Source organism: Aulonocara sp. 'chitande type north' Nkhata Bay, linkage group LG12 (assembly GCF_057382095.1).
Source record: "Aulonocara sp. 'chitande type north' Nkhata Bay isolate Kocher_YH1m ecotype deep benthic linkage group LG12, A_spYH_male_GT1.1, whole genome shotgun sequence".
NCBI lineage: Eukaryota > Metazoa > Chordata > Actinopteri > Cichliformes > Cichlidae > Aulonocara > Aulonocara sp. 'chitande type north' Nkhata Bay.
Window position 1 is genome coordinate 1,878,891 of NC_141355.1, and position 9,265 is coordinate 1,888,155.

Consider the following 9,265-nt stretch of genomic DNA (forward strand, 5'->3'; position numbering starts at 1 on the left):
AACTTTAGAGATGTTGCACAAATGGAAGAAAGCAGTCTTACATATTTGTTTAATATGTGCGTTGAAGGACATGTCCTGGTCAAAAATGACTCCAAGGTTCCTCACAGTGTTACTGGAGGCCAAGGTAATGCCATCCAGAGTAAGAATCTGCTTAGATACCATATTTCTAGGCTTTTCAGGGCCGAGTACAATAACCTCAGTTTTATCTGAATGAAGAAGCAGAAAGTTAGCGGCCATCCAGGTCTTTATGTCTTTAAGACATTCCTGCAGTTTAACTCATTGGTGTGTGTTATCTGGCTTCATGGACAGATAGAGCTGGGTGTCATCTGCATAGCAGTGTAAATGTATGCTATGTCTTCTAATGATGCTGCCTAAGGGAAGCATGTATAATGTAAACAGAATTGGTCCTAGCACCGAACCCTGTGGAACTCCATAATTAACCTCAGTGTGTGAAGAGGACTCTCCATTTACATGCACAAACTGGAGTCTATTAGATAGATATGATACAAACCACTGCAGCACAGTACCTGTAATACCTACAGCATGTTCTAATCGCTCTAATAGGATATTATGGTCGACAGTATCGAACGCTGCACTGAGGTCCAGCAGGACAAGCACAGAGATGAGTCCACTGTCAGAGGCCATAAGAAGATCATTTGTAACCTTCACTAAAGCTGTTTCTGTGCTGTGATGAGCTCTGAAACCTGACTGAAACTCTTCAAATAAACCTCTGCAGATGATCTGTTAGCTGTTTGACAACTACTCTTTCAAGGATGTTTGATATGAAAGGAAGGTTGGAGATTGGCCTATAATTAGCTAAGACTGCTGGGTCTAGGGATGGCTTTTTGAGTAAAGGTTTAACTACAGCCACCTTGAAGGCCTGTGGTACATAGCCGATTATTAGGTTGATCATATTTAAGTTTGAAGAACTAATTAATGGCAGGACTTCTTTGAGCAGTTTTGTAGGAATGGGGTCTAAAAGACACATTGATGGTTTGGAGGAAGTAATTATTGAAGTTAACTCAGAAAGATCAATTGGAGAAAAAGAGCCTGACTTAATATCAACGGTACTAAAAGTAGCTGTAGATAATATTACATCTGTGGGATGATTACTGGTAATTTTTTCTCTAATGATTCAAATTATATTTGTGAAGAAGTTCATGAAGTCATTACTAGTTAACGTTAAAGGGATTGTTGGCTCAATGGAGCTCTGACTTTTTGTCAGCCTGGCTACAGTGCTGAAGAGAAACCTGGGGTTGTTCTTATTTTCTTCAATCAGTGATCAATAGTAAGATGTTCTGGCTTTGCGGAGGGCTTTCTTATAAAGCAGCAAACTATTTCTCCAGGCTAAATGATGATCCTCTAAATTTGTGACACGCCATTTCCTCTCCAGCTTACGAGTCATCTGCTTTAGGGTACGTGTTTGAGAATTATATCACGGAGTCAGGTACTTCTGATCTGAGACCTTAGTTTTCACAGGAGCTACAGTATCCAGAGTCGTACGTAGTGAGGAGGTGAAATTATTAACAAGATAATCGACCTCTGTTGGAGCAGCGTTCAGATAGCTGCTCTGCTCTGTGTTGGTACAGGGCATTGAAGATGATAACAGTGGGTGGATTATATTCTTAAACTTAGTTACAGCGCTTTCAGAAAGACATCTACTGTGATAAAGTCTACTCTGCAATGGTGTGTAATCAATTATTGTAAATGTAAATGTTATCAGGAAATGATCAGACAGGAGAGGGTTTTCAGGAAACACTGTTAAATGTTCAGTTTCTATGCCATATGTTAAAACAAGATGTGATTAAAGTGGTGGGTGGGTTCTTTTACATTTTGAGAGAAGCCAATTGAGTCTAATAACAGATTAAATGCCATGTTGAGGCTGTCATTTTTAGCTTCTACGTGGATGTTAAAATCACCCACAATAATTATTTTATCTGAGCTCAGAACTAAATCAGATAAAAAGTCTGAGAAATCAGACAGAAACTCTGTGTAAGGCTCAGGTGGACGATATATGATAACAAGTAAGACTGGTTTCTGAGTTTCACAGCTGGGGTGGACGAGGCTAAGCATCAGGCTTTCAAATGAATTAAAAGTCTGTCTGGGTCTTTGGTTGAATAATAGGCTGGTGTAAAAAATTGCTGCCACACCGCCCCCCCGGCCTGTGCTTCGAGGTTTCTGGTAGTTAGAATGACTCGGGGGTGTTGATTCATTTAAACTAACATAATCATCCGGCTACAACCAGGTTTCTGTAAGGCAGAGTAAATCGATTTGTTGATCAATTATTAAGTCATGTACAATGTTGGGTAAGGTACTTTAAATTAGTAACTTAGTTACATTACTAGTTACTGCTATCAAAAGTAACTCAGTTACTTCAAGTTACTCGTTACTTTCAGAGTAACTAGTTACTAGGGAAAGTAACTTTGGTTTTACTCAGAATTCTCTTGTCAATGTGTTGCTTCCGTAACTGGATACCCAGCAAGATTGCCAGTCTTCTAGCTTGCTTACTTGCCACAAGTGCACTGTGCCACCTACCAATAGAAAGGAAAAAAATAATGTTCACATTTCCACGAGAGAAATCCCACACCTGGACCGTCGTTGACCGCCGCATGATTCTAGCCTGCTTTTTACATCCAACACAAAAACTGCAGTCGTGGTGCTTTCGATTGTACTCAGAACTCGGAAATTCTGCCTTCTGAATAGGAAGATGCAGGTAACACCAGACTGCAGATGAGCTGCATACAGGGCTGGACTGGGACAGAAAATTGTCCCGGGGAATTTGACTAGAGACCGGCCCACCATTATAGGAAAAATCATAAAGACTTTGAATGAAAACAAACACTGTTGTGACAGTGATGTACACTGTTCTGATGGTATATATGTATCAATCTATCAATTGTTTGTTGTAAGACTCAGATAATTATTTTTTTAAAAGCTAGACATTTTAAATGAGAATAAGAAAGAAAAGTATTTCTTTGTGTCCCCCTTTCCCCGTTAATGCCCTACATGGACCCCTGGCAACACTTTGCTAGACCCGCCCCTGCAAAGTTACCAGCTGTCAGCTACACAGAAAAGGATCCTGGTGTTATTTGTCTCTCAGAAACAGTTCATAACTTCCCTTCAACTCATCCATGTCACCTAAAAGGTAAACCTGTTTCTCCATCACAGCTCTGATGATTCAGTAAGGACGTCTCCTGGTTTCATCTTCATGTTTCCCTCTCACCACATATCCAAACAGACATCATGACCAGCAGCTTTACAGCTGTGGCTCCAGCAAACATCAGCTGATACTAGAAATTAATATTAAATTCTAACAACAGCTGATCAAGCTTAAACGTGCTGCTGTTGTTTAGCGCGACATCCGCTGGTTTCCTCTTTCTGACGCAAAGTGGGCGATAAATAAACAAGAGAGAAAAGCCGATCAGCTGATCATTGATCAGTTTCATGATTGAAGTAGAAACAGGAGAGGGAGGGGTGAGAATGAGAGAAGAAGAGGCAGCTGTGCAGCGTAAACACAGAATAAATCCAGCTTTGTGCCTTTTTCATTGTAGCTGAAATCTGGGACAAACTGTGTGTCTTTTCACCTGAATATGAAACGCGTAATATTTTCTCTGAATACGAGACGATTCCGTTTTTTACGGGATGGTTGGCAACTCTAATAATTAACCGTATGAACAAAATAAAGTTCAACATCAGTAACATAGCACCACCCAGCTGTATAGAAACTCCGTCATGCTAGCTAGCACGCAGTACGAAAAAGTCAGAATAACGAAAATAAACTCCACCTAAACTTGGTTTATATCTGACTCAGAGAGACTGCAGGTCATAACTTCTTACCTGAAGTTCAGTTCACCTGACACTCGGACCGGCGGCCGCTTCGGGTCTCTCCTCTTGCCTCCCTTTTCCTTCATCCACCTGCTGGCTTCCACCACTTGCTAATGTTATTGAATCTGTGGAAGCTCCGCGATAGCCACCACACGAAGTAACGAATAACGAGCCTATTTAAATCCCAGTAATGAGTAACGCGTTCCTGGTTTTGGCATAATAACTAGTTACCGTGCTCGTTACCACAATAATAACGTAGTTATTGTAACACGTTACTTAATAACGCGTTAGTCCCAACACTGGTCATGTACTAACAGAGACTTGGAGGAGAGACACCTAATATTTAATAATCCACATTTCACTGTTTTACTCTTTGGTTCAGTGTCATGGTCCGGGTGAGTGCTGGGTCTTCCCACAGGGCCAGCATTTCCACCCTTGGGCAGAGCCGCCACATGCTGACGGGCTGCACCTGAGCATAATTGGAATTGTCGGCTTCTTAAGACCAGCGCTCAGACTCACACCTCGCCAGATTGTCTGCAAACCTTTGTCAGTCAGGGCTTCCACAGTTTTTGTCAGTTCATAGTAGTTTCATGTGTTCTCTGACGTTTGTGCTTTCTCCACTCTAAGAGGACCTCTGGACATTGTCAAGCCGCTGCCGTCATCTGTTAGGATTCCAGCGCTGGTCTGTTCACAGTTTCTCCATGCCTGCTTGCCTCCCTGCCCAGCGCTCAGGACAATCATCTCCCCTCACCCGTACCACCTCCCCTCTAAGCTTTGCCTCCACCTGTGCTCGAGTAAGACTGTTTACTGCCACTGTGAGTGTTTCAAGGTTCAAGGTTCAAGGTTCTTTATTTGTCACATGCATAGTTATACAAGTATAACACACCGTGAAATGTAGCATGACACGCTCCTCGACATGTGCAAAAATGGGGGTGGGGGGGGGGGGGGGGGGGGGTGTAGAGGAAGAACATTTTATATATATATATATATAGTATATACATTGGGTGAATGTGCAGTAGTAGCAGCAAGCAGGTGAATTCTGTACATTAATATGAATAGATATCTGACATCTGACTGTTTTTGAACCAGCTTGTCATGCCCTGTGTCTAACACCTGTTCTTGTCACAGGCTGGGTCTCCGACCCAGCACTCTGAGTTTTCTTTGTATTTGTCTCATTTTGTTATGTGATCAGTTTTGTGTCATTTCCTATTTTCCTTTAGTTTAGGCAGTTATTGTTCTTGGTTTTCTATGTTTTGGGGTTTTGTAATTATTCATCACGTATTAGGTCTGTTAAGTTGTGTTGTCATGTTTTAGTATTTCCTGTTTTATTCTGGCAATGTCATGTGTTCTTTGTTTATTGTATTTAGCTTTCCTCTCCTGGTCCTGTCATTAGGTTTATGTCTGTCAGCTGTTTTCCCCCATGTGTCGCCACTTCCCCTGATCACCTCATGTCTGTATTTAAGCCTTTTGTTTTCTCCATGCCATTGTCGGTTCGTCTGTTTACATCACCGCAGTCATGGTTATAGTTTTCGTCTGTTTAATCTCACCTCAGTCATAGTCATAGTTATAGTTTTTTGGTCTTAGTACCTTTAGTGTTTTGTTTCTTAGTGTCTTGCCAGTTTAGTGTTTTTTGTTTCTTAGTGTTTTTGCCAGCTTAGTGTTTTGTTTCTTAGTGTTTTTGCCTGTTTGTTTTGGTCTCTTGGTTTATTTCCTGCCGGCATCGCAATAAAGCTTCACCTTCTGTTAAAACCTTACTACTCCTCATCGTCATCTGCTTTTGGGTCCTGTTTCCACACACACACCGGCGCACCCCGCCGTGACAGTTCTTCCCACTTTTCAGTGACTAAACCCTTACCTCTGCCCCCCCCTCTCCTCGGGAGTTCCTGCACTGACAGATTTCCAGTGTCGGGTTCTCCATTCAATCCACGACAGCCCCACAGACACTTCTAGGGCACCTTCCAGTTTTGTTTCATAGAAATGCCAAGTCGGCCATGAGCTTCAAAGTAAAGGATTGTGAATTTCTGAGTTAAAACTGTTTGTCTCCAAGCGGAGTACTATGAAATACAGTGGGGCAAAAAAGTATTTAGTCAGCCACCGATTGTGCAAGTTCCCCCTCTTAAAATGATGACAGAGGTCAGTAATTTGCACCAGAGGTACACTTCAACTGTGAGAGACAGAATGTGAAAAAAAAAATCCATGAATTCACATGGTAGGATTTGTAAAGAATTTATTGGTAAATCAGGGTGGAAAATAAGTATTTGGTCACCTCAAACAAGGAAAATCTCTGGCTCTCACAGACCCGTAACGTCTTCTGTAAGAAGCTTTTCTGTCCCCCACTCGTTACCTGTATGAATGGCACCTGTTTGAACTCATCATCTGTATAAAAGACACCTGTCCACAGCCTCAAACAGTCAGACTCCAAACTCCGCCATGGCCAAGACCAAAGAGCTTTCGAAGGACACCAGGAAAAGTATTGTAGACCTGCACCAGACTGGGAAGAGTGAATCTACAACAGGCAAGCAGCTTGGTGTGAAAAAATCAACTGTGGGAGCAATCATCAGAAAATGGAAGACATACAAGACCACTGATAATCTCCCTCGATCTGGGGCTCCACGCAAGATCTCATCCCGTGGGGTCAAAATGATCATGAGAACGGTGAGCAAAGATCCCAGAACCACACGGGGGGACCTGGTGAATGACCTGCAGAGAGCTGGGACCAAAGTAACAAAGGTCACCATCAGTAACACACTACAACGGCAGGGAATCAAATCCCGCAGTGCCAGACGTGTTCCGCTGCTGAAGCCAGTGCATGTCCAGGCCCGTCTGAAGTTTGCCAGAGAGCACATGGATGATACAGCAGAGGATTGGGAGAATGTCATGTGGTCAGATGAAACCAAAGTAGAACTTTTTGGTATAAACTCAACTCGTCGTGTTTGGAGGAAGAAGAATACTGAGTTGCATCCCAAGAACACCATACCTACTGTGAAGCATGGGGGTGGAAACATCATGCTATGGGGCTGTTTTTCTGCCAAGGGGACAGGACGACTGATCCGTGTTAAGGACAGAATGAATGGGGCCATGTATGGTGAGATTTTGAGCCAAAACCTCCTTCCATCAGTGAGAACTTTGAAGATGAAACGAGGCTGGGTCTTCCAACATGACAATGATCCAAAACACACCGCCCGGGCAACAAAGGAGTGGCTCCGTAAGAAGCATTTGAAAGTCCTGGAGTGGCCTAGCCAGTCTCCAGACCTCAACCCCATAGAAAATCTGTGGCGGGAGTTGAAAGTCCGTGTTGCTCGGCGACAGCCCCAAAACATCACTGCTCTCGAGACGATCTGCATGGAGGAATGGGCCAAAATACCAGCTACTGTGTGTGCAAACCTGGTAAAGACCTATAGTAAACGTTTGACCTCTGTTATTGCCAACAAAGGTTATGTTACAAAGTATTGAGTTGTATTTTTGTTATTGACCAAATACTTATTTTCCACCCTGATTTACCAATAAATTCTTTACAAATCCTACCATGTGGATTCATGGATATTTTTTCCACATTCTGTCTCTCACAGTTGAAGTGTACCTCTGGTGCAAATTACTGACCTCTGTCATCATTTTAGGTGGGGGAACTTGCACAATCGCTGGCTGACTAAATACTTTTTTGCCCCACTGTATAGTGTGCCTCTAAGTAACGTTATATTTGAATTCATGTCCCAGAGTGGAGTTTCTAGCATGTGTTAAGTTTGTTTAGGTTGCCGCTAGTCCTCGGTTCCTTATGAGTGTTTTTGAGTTATTCCTTGTTTACGTTAAGCAATTCTGAGTTATGGTAAGCACTTTGAGCACCTCTCACTGTCATTCGCTGTTTACATTAATTTCATCACTGTAAATAAAGTCTTGTCACCCTCAGTCCCTGCGCCTCCGAGTGTTGTCTGCCTTAAAGTCCGTTTTCCTACTGGCCTCGGGCCGTGACATTCAGATGTGGACACTGTATTGTTCTTTCTTTGTGATTTTTTATGTTTAAGTTGTTTGTTGATGGTTTTTAGTTTATTTTTTGTCTGTTTGGGAGCTGACACAGTCTCAAATGGAGATGGGGTTTGGGGGGTAGCAGGAGGAGAGAAGCTGCAGAGAGGCGTGTAAGACTGCAACTCTGCTTCCTGGTCCCAACTCTGGATAGTCATATTTTGGGGGGGTTTAATAAATTTGTCCATATTTCTAGAAATGAGAGCTGCTCCATCCAAAGTGGGATGGATGCAGTCTCTCCTAACAAGACCAGGTTTCCTCCAGAAGGTTTGCCAATTATCTATGAAGAACACATCGTTTCTGGGACACCACTCAGACAGCCAGCAATTTAAGGAGAACATGCGGCTAAACATGTCACTCCTGGTCTGATTGGGGAGGGGACCAGAGAAAACTACAGAGTCCGACATGGATTTGGCAAAGTTGCACACCGATTCAATATTGATTTTAGTGACCTCCGATTGGCGTAACCGGGTGTCATTACTGCCGACGTGAATTATGATCTTACTGAATTTACGTTTACCCTTAGCCAGCAGTTTTAAATTTCCTTCAATGTCACCTGCTCTGGCCCCTGGAAGACAATTGACTATGGTTGCCGGTGTCTCTAGCTTCACATGTCTGAGAACAGAATCACCAATTACCAGAGTTTGACCCCCGGCGGGTGTGTCGCCGAGTGGGGAAAAACGGTTAGACACATGAACGGATTGGTGGTGTACCTGGGGCTTCTGTTTAGGACTATGCTTCCTCCTCACCGTGACCCAGCCGCCCTCTTTCCCCAGCTGCTTGAGGTCTGCCGGGGAACAGCTAGCGGGGCCTACGCTATCTTCGGCTGCACCAGCTACAGGGGCCTGGCTAGCTACGGGTGAATGAAGGGTGCGAAGCCGAGTCTCCAATTCAGTAATCCTGGCCTCCAGCGCTGCAAATATGCTACATTTGTGATGTAAATAAAATGGCTCAAAACACTGATCCCTGGACCTGCCGTGCCTTATTCACACCACAACATCAAATTAGCATTAGTTAATAACGGTAGACTTCATATCATTAGCTGCTGACATTTTTACAAAGCAAAGGAAAATGGTATGAGCATTAGCTGCTAAAGCTTATTCACCTAAAATTAAAATTAGCCACTAATGGCATCCTACTAAGGATGCCGACCCTACCAGAGGAAACACACCAGGAAACTGCAGCTTTCTCAAAGAAGTGCAGCTCATGGATAACACACTTTCTGTCAGTCAGAATGAGGCTGGAGCCAAACACAGAAAGGTGTTTTTGTTCAGATGAGCCCAGAGAAGAAACACGGGTGTTCACAGAAATCAGAACCTCAGAGAGGTGAAACATGAGGTTGGAGTCCTCGTCAGCATTCAGAAGAGCTGCTGTGAAACCCTGAGTACTCATGACAGACTCTGATGGCACAAACACATCATGA